Source organism: Pyxicephalus adspersus, chromosome 4 (genome assembly GCF_032062135.1).
Source record: "Pyxicephalus adspersus chromosome 4, UCB_Pads_2.0, whole genome shotgun sequence".
NCBI classification, from domain to species: domain Eukaryota; kingdom Metazoa; phylum Chordata; class Amphibia; order Anura; family Pyxicephalidae; genus Pyxicephalus; species Pyxicephalus adspersus.
This window is the reverse complement of record NC_092861.1, coordinates 31,552,823-31,571,628: the sequence shown is the minus strand read 5'-3', so window position 1 is coordinate 31,571,628 and position 18,806 is coordinate 31,552,823. Positions and strand designations below refer to the sequence as shown.

The following is an 18,806-nucleotide window of genomic DNA, read 5'->3' as shown; positions in this document are numbered from 1 at the left end:
TGATATACAAAAATGTTAATCAACCGCTAGCAGCAGTAGCCTTAATTTTCCAGTCATGGGTGTGCTGCTAAGCAAGTAAAACTATTATTGTATTATTAATATATGCACATAAATTACGTGTTCATATGTACTGTTAACATGTACTGAACAGTAAACTGGACTTACAGTTTTAGTGTAATTCCTGTTCTTGTCTTCCATGGCTTTGCTATGTCTGGGTTGCACGATGTTAAATTTGGCTTCACAAAGCTTCCGAATTATCTGTTGAAAGTTGGATCGGAGATGGACCAAAATATATCTATACACATTTCCAAAGCAGTACAACCACACTATGAGAAGCTCAGTGTGCAGTAAATTCAAAGCAGACTTCTCTGTACAGGAGCCTTTTACATTTTACTGATACAAGTGCCTGGTTTCAGGATGTATCACCAGTAGAGAAATCTTATCACTTCCTGTCCTAAAACAAAGTGCTAGGGAAATCTCTCCAATGAAGGCCAAGACTGTCATTCCTCTGCAGAAAAACTTAACAAAGTTTGCGCTCGAACCTAAGCACACAAAAATGTAACCCATCATTTTTTAAAAACATTGGACTGCAACACGACATCGGAATGAATGGGGTTTCTTTTGAAATGCGTTTGCATACAAACAAACATTAAGACGAACATTAATCATTTTTTCAATATAAATAACTATGGTTAGAGTAAAAGTGGTTGTTATGGGCAGCGGTATTGACTTCATTTTTAAATATAAATAAAGTGGAAAAAAACCTGACTGGTGCTTTGTGCTTAATATTTGTTTTACTTTGCTTCAGTCTGGGTGCATCTCCAACAGGCTTAGAAAAGAGCTATAAATTCTGTGTGACATATTCCAGGGATTGTTCCTCTATACACAAATAATATTAATAGGACAAATCAATGGCCATGCCAATCACAGCTAAAATGCAGCAGGAAAAACAATCTTTTTCTGAGCCAGCTGGACTGCACATTTGGATGAGAAATCAGTGCATCATCCTAACAGCAGACAAAATATCATGGCAGGTGCCAGGCTCTTCGTTTGGTGCAGCATCTGTGTCACCCTGTCCCCTTGCCAGCGGTCTGCGCTCGTACACAATGCAGTAAATACAGAGATTCTTGTTTAAATTCTACTCATGTTTGGAGTAGCTGACCCAAGAATTCTAAGTTGCAGATCTTAAAGACTGACTCCTATAGCACATACTCTACTACATGATAAATAAACAGTCTACCGTCTATGGCCCTTACAGCCATACAATAATAGACTAGGCTTAGATTCAATAAAAAAAACAAAAAAAAAAACAAACACACTGTTAGCTTTCCAGTACAATCATTTGTATCTATAAAAGTGCCTCTCAACTCTGCTTTGGTTTGATAAGATCACTCTGGGTAATTTAAAAAGTAATAATAAAATATCTTTAACACTAATGATAGTTTCAGACCCTTTTTTTGTTTTGAAATTCCTAATGTGTATGTCAGAGTAATAATATAAAACATCCTTCCTTAGGAAGAATAGGGATAAAAAAAAAACACATAACCGAAGAATGGAGAGCATCCATGGTCTCATCCAGGGCACGGTGGCTCACAGGTAGCACTCTGGCCTTTGCAGCGCCAGGTTCCAGGTTCCAATCTTGGCTAAGTCGCTATCTGAATGGTCTTGACAGGTTCTCCTTATGTTTGCGTAGGTTTCCTCCGGGTACTCCGGTTTCCTCCACACATTCCAAACACATGCCGTTAGGTTAATTGGCCTCCCTCAAAAATTGACTGTGTTAATGACATATGACTATGGTAGGGACATTAGATTGTGAACCCCTTTGAGGAACAGCTATGACTATGGACTTTGTAAAGCGGCGCATTATATATTGGGGCTATATAAATACTGTGTAATAATAATATAAATAATAATCTATGAAGGATCAAACAAATCCCATTTATGGGTCTGCCTCAAGCAGTTGATGCAAAAACTTTTTTATTTTATTTATCAAGTAAAAAAAAAAAAAAAGAAAGAGATTCCCACCGTAAGACTGAACCTTCCTGCATTTTTACCTACTTGATCCACCAACCGAGATGGTCGAAGATTGTTAAGAAGAAGAAAAGAAAGAAGATGGCAGCAACCTGCCAAAGGAACACAACTTACCTATGGGGATAGATGAATTGTTGGCATAGGATGAGGTAAATACAGTGGCACAAAAGAAATAATTTCATCGTTTTGGTTGCTCTACAGCAGAAGGAATATTGGCAGATCAGTCTATTTTTTTTTAAACAGTGCTTAAATCTGGAGGGATATTATGAACACTTTGTTGCATCCAAGGGTGAAAAGTAATAAAACACCACATCTGAATAAGCACCAAGTTCACACTTTCAGTGCTTCCATGTAATTTGCTGTTTTTCCAGCATCAGCAAAACATTCAGACAAGAAAATTATTTGTTTTTAAAAGACTTATTCACACCAAAGAGTTTGATTAGGAAGCACTGAAAGAAAAACTACACACATTTTTAGAACAATTTTATCTCAAATTATAGTCTATACCAATGCTTACAAGAAGTTTGTTTCAAGCGATTACACAATGACAAGTCAAATGTCTCAAACACAATGCAAAGCTTTATCAACTCTCTCTCCCCCCAACTTCTCAGAAATCCCTAATGTGCTGGTAACCTCAAATTATTCACACTAGGGGATCTATTTAAATAGCAGGGAATCTGACATTCCCTCAAACATTCCCTGTGGGAATCAATTACTCCCATTGAAACACGTAGACCTGGAATATTCCCGCTAGGGAATGTTTGAGGGAATGTCCGTTTCACTGTTTGATGAATAAAGCCCTAGGTGGCAGACCAGAGAATTGTAAAAGAGAATCTCACAGTACACAGGTAGGTGGGAGCTGAACAGCTAAAGGGACCTTCAAAAAAAAAAAGAAAAACACAGATGGAGAGTCATTAAATTATGTGCAACTAACATCAAGAGGGAGGAAGACTACCTGACCGATTTGCAGAACGGTTGTAAACTTTTCCTTAAATCAGGTATAAAGATGGCTGACCTACAACTGGACCGTTCACTATTCTACATGTTACCCCCATACACTGGTCAATGACCCTGGTGTATAACCATGATCAACATTTCTCAGATAGCGATTGTTAACCTTGTTACCTACTGAGTGCCTATTGACCCCCCCAACACCACCAATATTGGGGAGAGCTTCTCCTATTAAGTTACATTGTTGGCATTCAGAGTTGGGGGTGCACCACTAATTGAGCAAAGAAGAGGAAGCCCCAATCACTATTCATTCAGTAGATCAATCAAACATTTAGAATGTCCTATTTTCTGGTAGATTGTGCATTAGATTCAAGGTTTATATTGAATCTAATTTAAATCTACTGACATGTGTATGGCCAGCATTACCTTTGGTAATTTGTCCCACAAACCTGGAGCAAAGGATGGCAAATGAAACAGAATAAATACATCAATAAAGGAACAGCTAAAATAATTTAATTTCCTTTAGGGAAGGTGAGGTCAGTGAAACCAAAGGGATATGCAATTGACTTCTTGACCTTTCTGTATTCACACCATCCTGATCTGGACCCATGAAGATAAAACACTTCACACAGAGAGCCCTGAGGCTGCTCTGACATTAGCACATTCCTTTCTATTCATGTGCAAACAAAGACTCTCACTAACTTTGGGCTATCCTTTTTGAGCTTTTCACCCTGAACACATCATACTTCTTTTTCTGAAAAAAACACAGACAACTTCAGCCCACATACACACATCTCTAATGATTGGCTAAATAGTATCGGGTACAGGCAATATTAAATCAGGCCTAAAGTCACCAGGATGCAGTACTAATTGACAAAAGAGACATGCAATGTTTCTTGTAAAAATAAAATAAATCTGTGGCTCCTGGTGTCTTTTTGTTTAAGCTCTATGGAGGCACAGAGGTAGCAGTAGTCCTCTGGGTATACCGGTTTCCTCCCACATTCCAAAATCATACAGTTAGGTTAATTGGCTTTTCCCTAAAATTGACCTTAGACAGTGGTAAAGACATATGACCGAGGTAGGGACATTAGATTGTGAGCCCCTTTGAGCGACAGCTAGGACTATGAGCTGCGTAATATGTTTGCGCTATATAAATACTGTGTAATAATAAAATACACTAAGATGTGTTGTGTAGAGCTCGACTGTGTGTGTAGTTGTGCTGCACAGAGAGCCCTCCGCCAGAGACAATATAACTCCTCCGCATGTGCAAGAGTTACATTATCATTGACCATCCAATGGCTAAAAAAGCTTGCCAACTTCACAAAAGTCCATCCTGTAACTGGCATGAAGATGGCATCTTCCAAAGACACAGTGATGGCAGGGCCTGTAATTGCTGCATGGTGGCCGCACACAGGTAATTCTGTGCCATAGTCATCAGGCAAGCTGCACTTACGTGTTGATTATGGCAGAATCTCACCACTCACCGAGTTTAGTTCTCTAAGGGCAGAATCTTCCCCATGCCTTCATACCTAGCACTGTAAAGTTTTTACTCTTCACTTTAAAGGGATATTCACACACTTTTTAAAAACCTTAATGTTTGACACAGGAACCCTCCAAACCAAATCTCACTTGTATGCATTTATAAATAAATACATGCTAACAAATGCAGAATTGTGTTGCTTGTGAATTTTTGATGTCTCATCTGCCTGGAGTTCAGTTTTAGGTTCTCCTACATTTCACTGTCAGGTTTCTGAACCCATCCATCTCTAATATATCATATCCATTACCATTAGAGTGTAAAGCCCATGCTTAGGTCTCTGGCTGCTGGATTACACAGGACAACGATAATAAGCAAAGAAGCAGATTGCAGCAGTTTTAGTGACCATGCATGGGTTGCAACAACAAGCGCTTACAAATGCCTCACACAAAATAGTTTCAACATGTTACAGAAGAAAAAAAAACATTTACCACTGTCCAGTCTTAAAGGAAAGCTTTAGACGCTCAAATAAATATCTCATGTCCTCCTTTGTATGTATGCCAGACATAAGTATGAAATATTTGAATAATATTATGATTGACACAAGTACTTGATTTGACTACATATCCCTGATCCACTGTTCAATAACTAATGTGAATTATGCCCAACTATATGGATCAATGACAAGTATACAATCAACTATCCTCTTGCCCCACATGTGATCTGACTTACAAGCAATGATGTAATATGTAATCGAAATAAAAATCAGAACATAAAACGTGGTTTGAAATGTAATATGATTGTTAACCGCTTAGCAAAAAGAAAAGCACACACATTGCCCGATCAACATTCTACCTAAACAATACCTTTAATTCAATGGAACAAAAATATTCCATATTGTATGAGTAGTTTCAGAGAGACATCTGCAGCAGTACTTTACCATCTCTGCTTTCCTGTTCCTTAGAATAGAACAATCAGCAGAGGGTCAGGTTTATAAAAATGTTGCTATAGCAACTACTTAGACTGTCATTTTTATAAATCCTGAAATAGGAAAAAATACTAAATTAGCGGTAAAAATTACTAAATTAAAGGTCAGACAATGCTATTTTCCTTAAATAGCTTAAAACACAGTAACAGTTTGGCTTTCAATGTCAATATCACACCTGCTAAGGCAAATGGATTCCTAACTGGGATCACACTGTGCATAGTAACACAAAACACTTTGCAATTGTAAAAACAAAACAATCTCCACTTAACTTTCTTAATTACAAAGTTCGGTGCCATCACCAGACATGTGGAGAACTCTCCCTTTTAAGTTTACAGTTTTATTCTATGCAGACAAAGCAGTTCTTAGTATGTTTCCAATTCCATAAATACATAATATTGTTATACATAAGCAATAGTGTTGTCATGAGTACTTATTTACACAAATTTAGAAACTGAAAGATACACACAAAAAAGCCATGAGCAGATTAATTATGTCTGAGGTCAGCCCAGTCAGACAGACCATACAAAGACTTTGTTGTACAGACATGCAACATTTCTGCTGCTCCAACAAAGAAGTGAAAACAACTTTAACAATTCACAAAGTTTGTCCAGCACAATAACCTCAGGACCCCCGTCCTGGAATTAAGGACCTGTCTGGTAAAATTCTTTTAAATAAGAGTTTAGTTCTGCTTGAAGATGGAGGTATTGTAACCCCTATTTAATGTACAGTGCTGTGTAATATGTTGGGACTATATAAATCCTGTTTATTATTATTATTATTATAATTATTATTATTATTATTATTAACAATAATATCAATAATCTTCCTACAAGCCAAGCGACATTGCATTGCGTAAGGCAAACAGAATGTTAAATGCTTTCTTTCAGCTACTTTTGCCTTCTACTACAAGGTAGATGATTTGGGAAGGCAAAGGGGGCCCAGAGAGTTTAAGGTTCACTTCAAGCTTGCTTTGCAATAGCAAAGTTTTGTACTGCACCAGCAATTGAGCAATGCAGACAGTTTGGCATTCATGTATTATTCCTCACTTGCTATTAAACCAAGCTTTATGCTCAAGCATTAGATTATTTAATGACCAATTAGGAAATCTAACATGTTTCAAAAGAGTACACGTTCAATAATTTAAATTACACAAAACAGATTATCAACGCTTGCAAAATCTGCAAGGGCCCATCAGGCGATGTCAGTTCTGCAATCCTATTCTATATTACAAGAGACATGCAATGTACACTCCTTGCTCAACTGTGCATGCAGAAGAGTTACTTAATCAGTGGTAACCGACGGATGAAAAGGGAACCTGAAAGTAGCAGCAGCAGAGCTGGAGACACTTGTAAGGTAAATAATAATAGTAGTAATATTCTGCAAGTATGCACAGCTTCGTTAATTTTTTGGCCATCTCTATTCCTTTGCCAGGAATTATTATATTTATTAAACAGGATTTATATAGTGCCAACATATTATGCCGGGCTATACTTCAAATAGGGGTTGCAAATGACAGACAGTGACACAAGAGGGGAGGACCCTGCCCCGAAGAGCTTACAATTTAAGAGGTGGTAGCACAAAATAGGAGTGGAATATCACATTACTAGAGTGAGACCACATTATTAAACTGCTCCATCATTACTTTACCATAGATCACTACCACAATATTAGTGATAGAAAACTCCCATGCAAATATGCTATGTTACCTGTAGAGATGAGCAAAATATTTTTACCAAATTTGTTCTTTTTTTGCTGAATTTTCATGACTTTTGCCTGGCAACTTTTCAAGTTACTTACAAAGACCTTAAACATGTAATTTTTACCACAACTCCAGGAGCAGAGGTTAGGGGGTTATTGGAAAGTGCCTCTAATAATATAAATTACAGTTAAAAATATAATAAATACAAATTTATTTAGGCTGTTTACCAAATATGCAAAGCTCCTGAACATAATCTTGTCACAAAAGTGCTGGAGAAATTAGGAGGGACATGCCCCAAGAGGAATAAAAATGCGTAATATGTTGGCCCTAAATAAATTATTATTACACAGTATTTATATAGTGCCAACATATTAAGCAGTGCTTTACAAAGTCTATAGCCATGTCACTAGCTGTCCCTCAAAGGAGCTCACAATCTAATGTCCCCACCATAGCCATATGTCTACAATACCCTCAATTTTCTATAAGGTCAATTTTAGGGGAAAGCCAAATAACCTAACTGCATGTTTTTGGAATGTGGGAGGAAACCTATGCAAACACAGGTAGAACCTGCAAACTCCATGCAGACAGTGTCCTAGCTGAGATTTGAACCTGGGTCCCAGCGCTGCAAATGCCAGAGTGCTAACCACGGAGCCACCATGCTAAATAAATACTAGTTAATAATAATAATACTGCAACCCCTATTTAGTGTACAGCACTCCCTAATATGTTGGCGCTATATAAATCCTGTTTGTTTATTATTATTATTATAATTAATAACAATAATAAAAATAATACTATGCTCTGGGGGGGTTTAAAACCCTCAAATCTCAGGGTCTGATCTCAATATTAAAACACCATTAATGTTAAACACCATTATTCTTGTCCATAGCTGTTTAGAACACATACACTTAAACCACTAACCATTTTTTATTGAAAAGTAATACTATATAAAGATGTGTAAAATTGCCAGTATTTGATAAGTATTTGATTTAACAACAAAAAACAGATACTTGCCATTGTATTTATATGTTCCCTGTACTTCACAAAGCAATTCAAACACTTCTATAAAGAACTGCATGCAGTACAATATTTGCCATGCTTGTAGCCAGCCAATCAAAGAAATGTTGGAGTCTGGCTGGAAGTCTCTTGCAGCCATTACCTTGTCCATAGTAAATGAGAACAATCCAATCACTGTGCTCAGTACAAAAGGTTCCATGACTCAAGAGCAGTCACAATGAAAGCGGCATTCCACAGCCTGATCAAACACAGAAAGATCTCTTTCTATCTTTTTTATAGGTTGATACATTTTATTACATAATCTGAAGTTTATAATGAATGCACATATATTTTGTAATATAGAATGACATGGTAGCATTCAGAAAGTAAACATGGTTGAATTTCATTGCAGCCACAACATGCCAGGCAGTGCTAGTGGAGGATACTGGGAGGCTGGCAGAAGGTTTTGGAATGTGAGGAATTTGGAGCTTTTCACAATGTTCTCAGATAACATCATTTAGCCTTAGGATAGCTCTCCAGGTAACTTATAAGGCCTCTCCGAAGCCTCAGTAATAAGAACCTCCTTCTAAACAGTGTTGTCATCGCAGTGTTTGCCAACTGCTTCACTCCCTTCCTGCCAGCAGATCTGATTCTTTTGTAGGCATTGCAACATTCAGGAAACCTCAGTCACACGCTGCTTCTACAGACATTGAATATTTGCTATCCTGCTGCTAAACCCATCAGACACAATTCAGTGATTGTCATCTCTGTTGAAGATGGGTTGTCTTACAAGCATGCAGAGTATTGTGCTGTGTGAAGGCACACATTTCCTGACATGACCAATGAACTATCCAGTACTAGATGACAAATGCCTAGATATACAACTCTTTCATTTAGAGGATTCCTTTTTACAACTATCCTTCAAAAGGAACTTTTCACCAACTTAAAGGTTGGTAAAAGCAAAGAACAAACATTATCTTACTTGCAATGTGACACTGCACTCCTGGGAGTTCAACCACTCCACGTCATGTGGTGACGTCAGAAGGCTTTATGGATGCCTATGAAGAAGACCGTTTATGTATTTTTAATACATGTTTGAAAAGAACATAACATTTTGTGGGAATATTGTTTTTTAAGTCAATGGTCTATTTAATATTAATATTATTCAGCATTTATATAGTGCCGACACAGTGCTGTACAAAGTCCATAGTCATGTCACTAGCTGTACCTGAAGGTGCTCACAACTTAATGTCCCTACCATAGTCATTATCACAGTCTAAGGCCAATTTAAAGGTGAACCAATTAACCTAACTGCATGTTTATTTGGAAAGTAAGATGAAAACCGGAGTACCCAGAAGAAACACATGCAAACCTCATACTAATAGTGTTCTGGCAGAAATTTGAACCTAGTACCTGTGTTGGCAAAGGCCGGAGTGCTTACCACTGAACCACCATGCTGTCCAGTCTATCTACAAGGTCTCTTGACCACAAAATTGTACTTATTTTTCATACAAGTGGGAAAGTATGCTTTTTGGCAAAGATTAGTCAGTTCTGTAAGCAAGTCGTTCTATATCGCTATACACACAGAACACACACCAGCATCTCCACACTTTTGATTTATTGGCCAATGTTCAGGAATGTGGGGTAGCATGGTGGCTCAGAGGTTAGCATTCTGGTTTTGCAGCGCTAGGTCCAGGACACTATCTGCATGGAGTTTGCAGGTTCTCCCCTTGATTGTGTGGGTTTCTCCTGGGTACTCCAGTTTCTCCCACATCCCAAAAACATGCAGTTAGGTAAATTGGCTTGCCCCAACATTGTCCTTAGACAGTAATTAAAGACACATGACTATGGTAGGGACATTAGATTTTAAGCTCCTTGGAGGGAAAGCTAGTGATATGACCTGGAACAGCAAATCAGTTTCCCCCCGGCCTAGCTGCACAGGGCAACACTTCACTGAACACTTTTGTGGATTATGCCATTCAATCAGTACATCATTTTTGACCTTAGCAATGAAGAACAGTGGACAGATGAACACCTTGATGTTTAAACTCTGCAAGCAGTAAGAAATATTTTATTTCTATGAACAATAACAAAAAGAAAAAAAAAGTTCTGAAGTTTTTGAAGGTAGCTAGACTACCCTGCTTTCTGGGATATGTACAATTATAATGGAATTTCAGGTATGGATAATCTCTTGGTCAGTTTTTGTTACTAACTATCCTTGTTGGGGAGATGTTTCCAAAGGTTGTTAGAAAGTTTTCCTCACTTCCTGTCCAGGCGAAACAGCTTTTATACCAGACAGGAAGTGAATAAATATCTCCAACAGAGCCTGCATGCAGAAAAACCTAATAACGCTAATCTTTCTCAGCTTTATCTAAAATAAAATAAACAAAAAAAACACTTAAAAGTGTTTCAGGTATACACATACTCTATACACATACAAAGCGCACACTTTCCAATTGTGAAGATGCATTGATGCAGGGAAAGAAAGCCAAGTGTCAATGCTTCTGTGTGGGGTCCCATGACAATGTTATGCCAGTTGTTGCTAAGCCAAAGCACAACAGATGGAAAAATAAATGAAAGTGACCTTTGAAATGAAAGTTTAAAGCAACCACACGCCTAAAAAAAAAACTAGCTGAATTTCCCTGTAAAAAAATACTCTTAGGGCCATGTTACACAGGTAATCCTAATATAGGTGATTTGTTGTCAGTGTCAGGATTGGAAAGGGACTTCCAATCTCTATGGAATAGCTCTAACGGGGTCATTAACATAACTGCCCCATGATTAGCAATTAATCTGCTGTTCTTGTGCCCAACAAGCAAGTTCTTTCCACATAAGTACGTGGAAGTTTCTTCCTCATGACTCTGCTATTTGCAATGTCACCCGTGTGAAATGGCTTCATTGACTATTAAATGAGTTGATCCTCTGCCAAATGATTGGTCAGACGGGTGATATCACCAAATTTCACTCCAATACTCCTGAGACTGGCAGCCAGGAGCCGCAGTGCCTGAGATCTCACAGGCAACCAAGAAGTATTTAAGAAAAAAAAAAGGTAAATCTTTCTACATACTGCTTAGGCAATTAACATTTGTAAATGTTCCCTGTAACAAAGACAATCCTCACTTTTTGAGCTTGGATGTATTTAAGTAGTTTGCGGACAACAAATGTACACTTATACAATGTATAAAAGATTCTCAGGGGTCGTTGGGGAACTCCTGCCTACTGCTGTTCAAAAAATGTTCAGATTTTTGCTGGGTCAAAACACCAATGAGTGGCCGGTAGACCGAAAACTACCCAGGAAACACCACTGTAGCCATCCATGAGAACATAGCTTTGTCCATAGTACAGGGGCGCTTTAAACAGTTGTAAGAAATCTACTCAGCCTCATGTGGTTATTCTCTAAATCTAAATATTTTATACAATGATTTAGGAGATCAAGCACATGATGTGAAAATCACATAAATACTTTCAAACACAGTATTATCCAAAAATCTGTGCTTACTGAAAATACACTATTCGTTTCCTTTAAAGAAAATGTGTATGTTGCTTGTAGGCGTGTATAAAATAATGTAGAGACAAGAAGCCAGAAAATATTTCAGATCTTGTTCATACAGGTATTACGCTCCTATGCATTCCAGCCGGTTTGTACGCTGAGTTTTTTTTTTCTTTTTACACAAGGAATATATTATCCAGAGTTAATGCTGTTTAGCAAAATAAACCAACCCAGTAAAAGTAATGACATGTTACCAAAAAACCCCACTAAGTACTACTAAACCAAATGAATTACTGCATTCATTTGGATTCACATTGCACTCTCTGGCACAGTAAAACAATTATTATAGCAATAGCTCTATGATAATTCCTGATTATTGATCTTACCTGTCATTATAAACTCCGAGGGGTCCACACATAGACCGCTGTTCAATAGACACGAGTGATGCCGCTACTACAATTCCTGACATCACTTGCGTCTATAAAATGAGGGGCCACGCATAGGCAGAGAGGCCGCTGGTCTAGAGACGCGAGTGATACCGGTACTTGTAGTAGCGGCATTGTACTAGCGTCTATAGAACAGCAGCTAAATATGAATTGCAGCTGGCCCGCCGTTACCACAGATTGCAGTAGCGGGGGGCAGTAGGACATGCCAGGCTAGATTTGGCCAGCGGGCCAGAGTTTGACGCCCCTGTTCTTCTGCAAGAAGGTCAAAGTCCACGTTTACAGATTTGAACAGCTAATTGTTTTAGTTAGACCTGATTAGTTTATCCGAATCCAGGAAGAAAGGTGGGGAAACGCAAAGTAGTTAAAAGTTATACTATTTATAACAGTTTTTTGGATTGACAACATAATACTTCAGTCAGGTGAATTGCAAGAAGCAAATTTTGGGAGCTGGACCAGGTAAGGAGGATTTGAATGGAAAAAATCATTACATATGATTGCATTAAAGTAACTGCTTGTACCAATGCAGAACGGAAGCACTAGTGTGACTAATTGTTAGATACTGGCCTAGGAGACATCATGAGCTGACTAGGTTGTGTACACATATCTGACCTTCCTCTGAAGTCGATGAGCAGCTTTTATCATTTTTCTGCAATGGGTATACAAAATAAATAAATTCACTATCACACAGCTGATTCAACACCGCCACTCAGTCACCAGTGCTTGTGTCCTAATCAGCTATTCTCCAACAGTTCATAACTGCCTAAAAGGAAATTATTGTGTATTTTTCAATGAGTACAAGATTTGAGTCATTACTGTAATATTCGTCTAGAAGGTGTTTCTTTTTTTGGTTACATTGGGCTCTGTATAGCGGTGGACTCACTCAAAGATATGGATTGTGCAGTAAAGCACAACAATTATGTAGCACCGTAAAAAAGAAGTACAGTAACTCTGGCATATATATAAGATAATATTCTCAATAATATAATAATATTCAATGGTTAGCACTTTGCAGTGATGGGCTCCACACTATCTGGATGGAGTTTGCAGGTTCTCCCTGTGCTTGCGTGGGTTTCCTCTGGGTACTCCAGTTTGCTCCCACATTCCAAAAACATTCCACCAAAAATGGCCTTAGATTGTATTATAGAGATATGACTATGGTGGAGACATTAGATTGTGAGGGACAGCTAGTCACATGACTATGAACTTTGTACAGCGCTGTGTGATCTGTTGGCACTATATAGTTACTGTGTAAAAAAATTAAAAATTATAAAACAACAGCTACACTTCACAATTACCTATTGCAAGCTTAGCTGGCATTAAATAAAACAAAGGTAGGAAACTGTAGATATGCATCTGAATTTTAGGGTGTTTAGTGTAGCTCAGTATAATTACAGTATGTGTCTGTGTTCACTTTCACTGAAACATTAAATCAAAAAGCTTTGCATGGTTTTTGAAGAGAATTATTATGCTGCGTACATTCTTCAAATAACTATGGTTGGAAACGAATGACGGATCAGCCAAAAATCGTTCACAAAAAAGGTGGCCAACGTCGCTGACGAAAGAGGAGTGCCGTTGGAAATGAATGGCCTTCACAATCAGTGACCGTGCATGTTTCTGCAATACACTTTCTCCTTTACATGTCACTCCCTGCATCGTTCAAACAATCGTATTTAGTGCATGTACGCTATTGATCTGATCAGTCATAATCGTTCGTTTTCTAACGATAATTATTGGAAGTGTGTATCTAGCTTTAAAAAAGACTGAACTCTGGGAGGACCCGCAGTTCTCAGTCTTCTGGTTTAAGGGCACAGCCACCATCCCTGTAATATGTGCGGTAAGCCTTACACAAGATTAAATAACCTAAAGCTGGGCAAGCTCTGGAAGCCACTTTGCCAACCAACCAGAAGAAAAGGCACACAGTACCCAACTTTTTCTGAGAATTTACCATTGCTGCCAAAGGAGATGCAAATCCCCTGACAGCCAGAGTATAAATCTCTGTAACGAGAAACAGAAATAAAACCTCAACAAGCCTTCTAATCCTTCCCCTCAGCATTAACTAATTAGTGAAGAAGACTTTGCCATGAAATAAACAGCTGTAAGTTTCAATTTTATTATGTTATATTCACAACCAATTCCTTTCTATACTGGACTTCCCGACTCCAAATTAAGATTACACTTTTTGCTGAAAAGGAGAAGTTGTTAGGAGGAAGTAAGACAGGAGGAGTGAACAGAGGAAGATGATAAGCAATTTGTAACACCACCTCATCCTGCGTGACACAGGATTTATTACTGACACAAGTATTTTTATACACACTCAGCTATGAAAGACTGAGAGGAAATCTCCGACAATACATCCAAAGCTTTTATTTTCTCCTTTTCCAAACAAGCCTAGTGACCACAGACTATGCATCCTTCTACACTGATACAGATAAATCATATTTCCGCATGTAAAGCCTGCCACAGATTCCGGGGAACAGAGTTGCAACATCTGTTCAGTTATTAGATTTTCTTCCTTTACAAAAAAAAAACAAAAAAAGTTGTCACAGCTTTAAAGCCTTCTACACACATTAGATAAGAATTTTTGTGATCTCAGCATCTGTAAAATAGTCTCCAACACTGAAACCCAAGTCCTTGCTCTTTTTACTTCACTGGTAGGATGGTTCCTGTGCATCTTCCCCTCTCCATAGAACAAAACAGAGCTGTCTGTATCACAAAATCATTCCGACGTTACTGGAAAAAATGATCACTAATGATTGTTTTCAGGAACAATTAATAAAGAGGAACTAAACTCAAAATCCCCTGAAACACAAAATACACTTACCTTCAATACCACAGGGCAGTCTGATCCATCTGGGGGTGTCTTTTATCGGGTCCCGCATTGTCCTGGCATATGTCTTCGGACCGACGCTCTGGGCGGCGCCATCCTTACCCCTTCTTCCTGGTTCTTTTTCCCCAAGCCGGACAGGAGATCGGGTGACATAGGTTGGAGGAAAAACTTGCCAATCTTACTGCGCATGCCTTTTTTCCCCAAAAGGCTCCTTGTGGGCATACCCGAGATGCCTCAGGCATGAGCAGAAGGAGCACCCAAGAGCCTCCCGAGATGCGTGACGTAGGTATCGTGGGAGGTTTTGCGCTCTCATTTATTCATTCAATTCATTCAGAATTAGGAGGCGGTGCTGCAACCATTTTTTTTTTTTTTTTTTTTTTAAAAGGTTGTTGCACTTAAAAAAAAAAAAAAACAAACAGAATTTTTACTTTACATTAAAGGGTTGTCCACATTAAAGGGTTGTTTAGGTACGCTTTAGGTGACTGCCTCGAGTGGTCCCAAACGGCTTCCAGTGGCTGGCACTTTAGTAGTTGGTCACTCACACACCAATGCCGCGTCTTAAAGAAGCAGAATTTGCAGATAAGACACCTCCATTTACTCTCTATTGAGTTGCTGCAGGTAAACACGACATGCAGTACTTTCCATGAGGAAGCGGTAACTGCACCATAACCTCACCACCAGTCTGAATCTAGCCCAACTAGATAAAAGGAACAAGACGCCAAGGATAGATGTATTGATCATGCAACAGTTCACTGATCAGACCATGTAACATTTCACCAAGTAAGAATTAAAGAAACAATCATCACCATACAAAACAAGCAGGACACCACTGCTGACCAGATCTTAAAACCCCTGGCTGCCCCATCACCCTACTTTGGCTTACGTAGTTCCTAACTCAGTGCCTAAGTAGTTCAGGTCCGTAGCTGGGAACCCCAAATCATACATTTCTGTAATCTTGTAAATTAAACACTTTCTGGTAGTTTTTTTTTTTACCTCTCCAATCCCCCCACTACCCCATGTTCAGACTTGAATCTGAAAGCCGTGGCGGTTAACTGCCCTGAATGCCTACTCTGCACTGCTCAGTGTCAGGGATCGTTATGAGGCAAAAAATGCTTGTGTTTGCAAAAGCCTGTACAGGCATTTATAGGAGCTTGTTCTGGCTTTTAAAAGCCTTAAAAAGTTGTTTTGTTTCATTTATCTCAAGAACAATTCCCTAGCTTTAAAAACACCTATATATGAGCGGTTAAACGCACATCTATGAAGGCGTTTGGCAGTAAAACGTCCCTAAAAGCTACAGGGTGCTTTTCAACAATGATTGTAATGTATTAAAACTGCACAACAAACAGACCCATTCGTTTTCATTAAAACTATTTTCTGAAAGTTGATTTCAAGCTTGTGCAGGCTGTAAGACTGAGGTCTGAACAAGCCCTTACTTGACCTACTCCTATGATGACCAGCCTTACACGACAATACCATGAAGAAAACTATGGCTAAATCCAATCACAGCAGCAAGGGATGCCGCACTGAGCAGCAAATGACCATGACACCTTCTACTTTCTTTATCAAGTATCAAGTACTATCATGGAGAGAAGAGGTTTTAGAAAATTTTCAGTGTAATTACTCAATAACAATGTTTGTCAACCAGGTTTCCTCCAGAGGTTGCTAGGGGTTCCATGAGAAATGAGTTATTTATTCAGCTCAGGTTAGTTTTTGGCACCAATGATCATTTTGGCTAGCTGTAATGGTGACATTCTTCCTACTGACCCCACACTAACAGCTGTGGATATATTGATTATAGGAGGTGTACCCTAAGATCTAACAGTTATTTTAGGATTCCTCCGTGAGAAAGCTTTATAATGTAACCATGCAATACTACAAAATAAAAAATCTTCAAATACTGAACACTCGCAGCACACGCGGACTCCTCTCTGCAATATAGTGAATATGGAAATAAAAGACACCACAGCGGTCATTTCCCGGTGCTGTTTCCTTGGCTGAGTACTACAGCTCTGCAATACTGTGACCTCTACAAGAGCGGATTTATTTATAACACATATTACCCCAACCATGGAAGGGAAATGCCAATCCGATCATCACGTGCCCCATTCACACACTAGGAAAGGAATACCATTACACCAAGTGGTAACACACACACATATATATATATATACCGGTATATATATATATATATATATATATATATATATAGTGCACTGATCAGACCAAATATTTCTTCACCTTTAGTGGTCACACGATTATACCGACCACAGAGTGCTGGAGAATAGCTGCAGGGAATACAAATCCAGAGCTCTACATGTGTGAGCACATCGCCGTCCCTGAGATGGAGCGATAGGTGGGACTGGATACGAGGCGTTCTTATTATTACACTTTCATTGTTGTGTTTCCATAACACACAGCACGTCCCTGCCGCACACCAAACACTCCCAGCCATGAAATGGGGAACATTAGGTGACACTGATACATGTAAACAAGCAGAGTGCCGATCACTGGCTTGGGATGTGCCAAGGATGATATCAATATATCCAGAGAGCGATAAATGTAAAATATATAAAGTGTACCTGTGTGACAAGCCTCACATTGACACTGCAACTCACAACAGATATCCCCACCCCCCCTTTTGACCCATTGTTTGATAGGTGGCATTGCTGACCAATAGGAAGGGGCAAAGCTTGACTTTTCCAGAAGTCAGAATTTGTATATAAATTCTGCTGATCATTCTGAGGACACGGTGTCCTTCCATTCACTTTAATCCCAGGGCATGGTAGATACCAGTGCGGGGCAAAGCCCTTTAGTACCCTAGGGAAAAAAATGCCACCCCAGCAGCTCCTGCCCTTTTTCTGCCCCTTCTTCTCAAGGCAGGACCCAAAATGCTTTTTCTGCCTGTCACTGATGGACACGACCCCTCAGGGGCATCATTACATCATTCGTGCCATGTACTGCCAACGCTGGGTGCAGAGGACCTCGCACATCACATGACCAGGCAGAACACCCCAAGAAATGTAGAAAAACTTCAACCTGCCCCAATGCTGACAAAACCTGACATATGTAAGCATGATTGGAGTGTTAGCTTCTGGGACAAGAGATATCAGAGCTCTGATCACACACAGATGTGAAGATGCCTGCCATGGCTGGAATATTGTTCAGGAACTGCTGGCACTTGTAGTGCCCCTCACATACCACAACCCCCCCCCCACCGGCAGCTCTATAACACCACACCCCCTCCCCCCATGACAATGGCAGAAGTTCCCTCTTGAATACACAGCGCCCTTGGAATGGGAAGTCGTGTTACACCTCCGGAATGTATTCTCTCCGCCTATACAAACACAGTATGCCGTGACACCAAGCACAAACCCTGTCCCCATACAATTCCACCGGAACTTACCGGAGCCGCCGCGACCAGAGCGGGTCTTATGCGCGCCCCCGCGTTTTGCACTCTGTTCACGGTGTGCGCTCCCGCCGCCGGTTGTTCACAAGGCGCACGCCCCCCTTCCCTGCTCCTCCCGCCGCTGTCCCGTCCGCTCTACGGCAACGAAATATCACTTCTCCTCCGCGAGCCCTTCGCAGTACAAAATCCCCGCCCCTCCAATCCACTGCACTCACAGGCCACGCCCCTCAATGACCCGTCTCCAGCGCGTGGCTTCCCAGTGACACAACATTTCCCTCACACAGCTGTGTGTTACCTGTCTATGGAAGGCGGGAATAAATAAACACTAATTGCTGTGTGTGAGGAAATAAAACACAACACTATATGACATTCACTGAAACATTCCCTGGTGGGGAATCAGCCTTCCATTGAAACACATGGGCTTGGAAGGTTACCAGGGAATGTTTCAGTGAATCTGGCATTTATCAATAGAACCCAATGAGCAGAAAGTCCCAT

At 39.6% G+C, this 18,806-nt stretch overlaps 1 protein-coding gene across 1 annotated transcript in view; it reads right to left on the bottom strand.

Moving 5' to 3' along the window:
- The window catches only part of PIK3CB (phosphatidylinositol-4,5-bisphosphate 3-kinase catalytic subunit beta), a 100,073-nt gene extending 81,587 nt beyond the window's left edge, over positions 1 to 18,486 (bottom strand). Inside the window, exon 1 of the mRNA XM_072407719.1 lies at positions 18,309 to 18,486. The gene's annotated coding sequence lies outside the window, so the exon portion shown is untranslated. The remainder of the gene's footprint in view (positions 1 to 18,308) is intronic.
- Between the last annotated feature and the right edge of the window lie 320 nt (positions 18,487 to 18,806).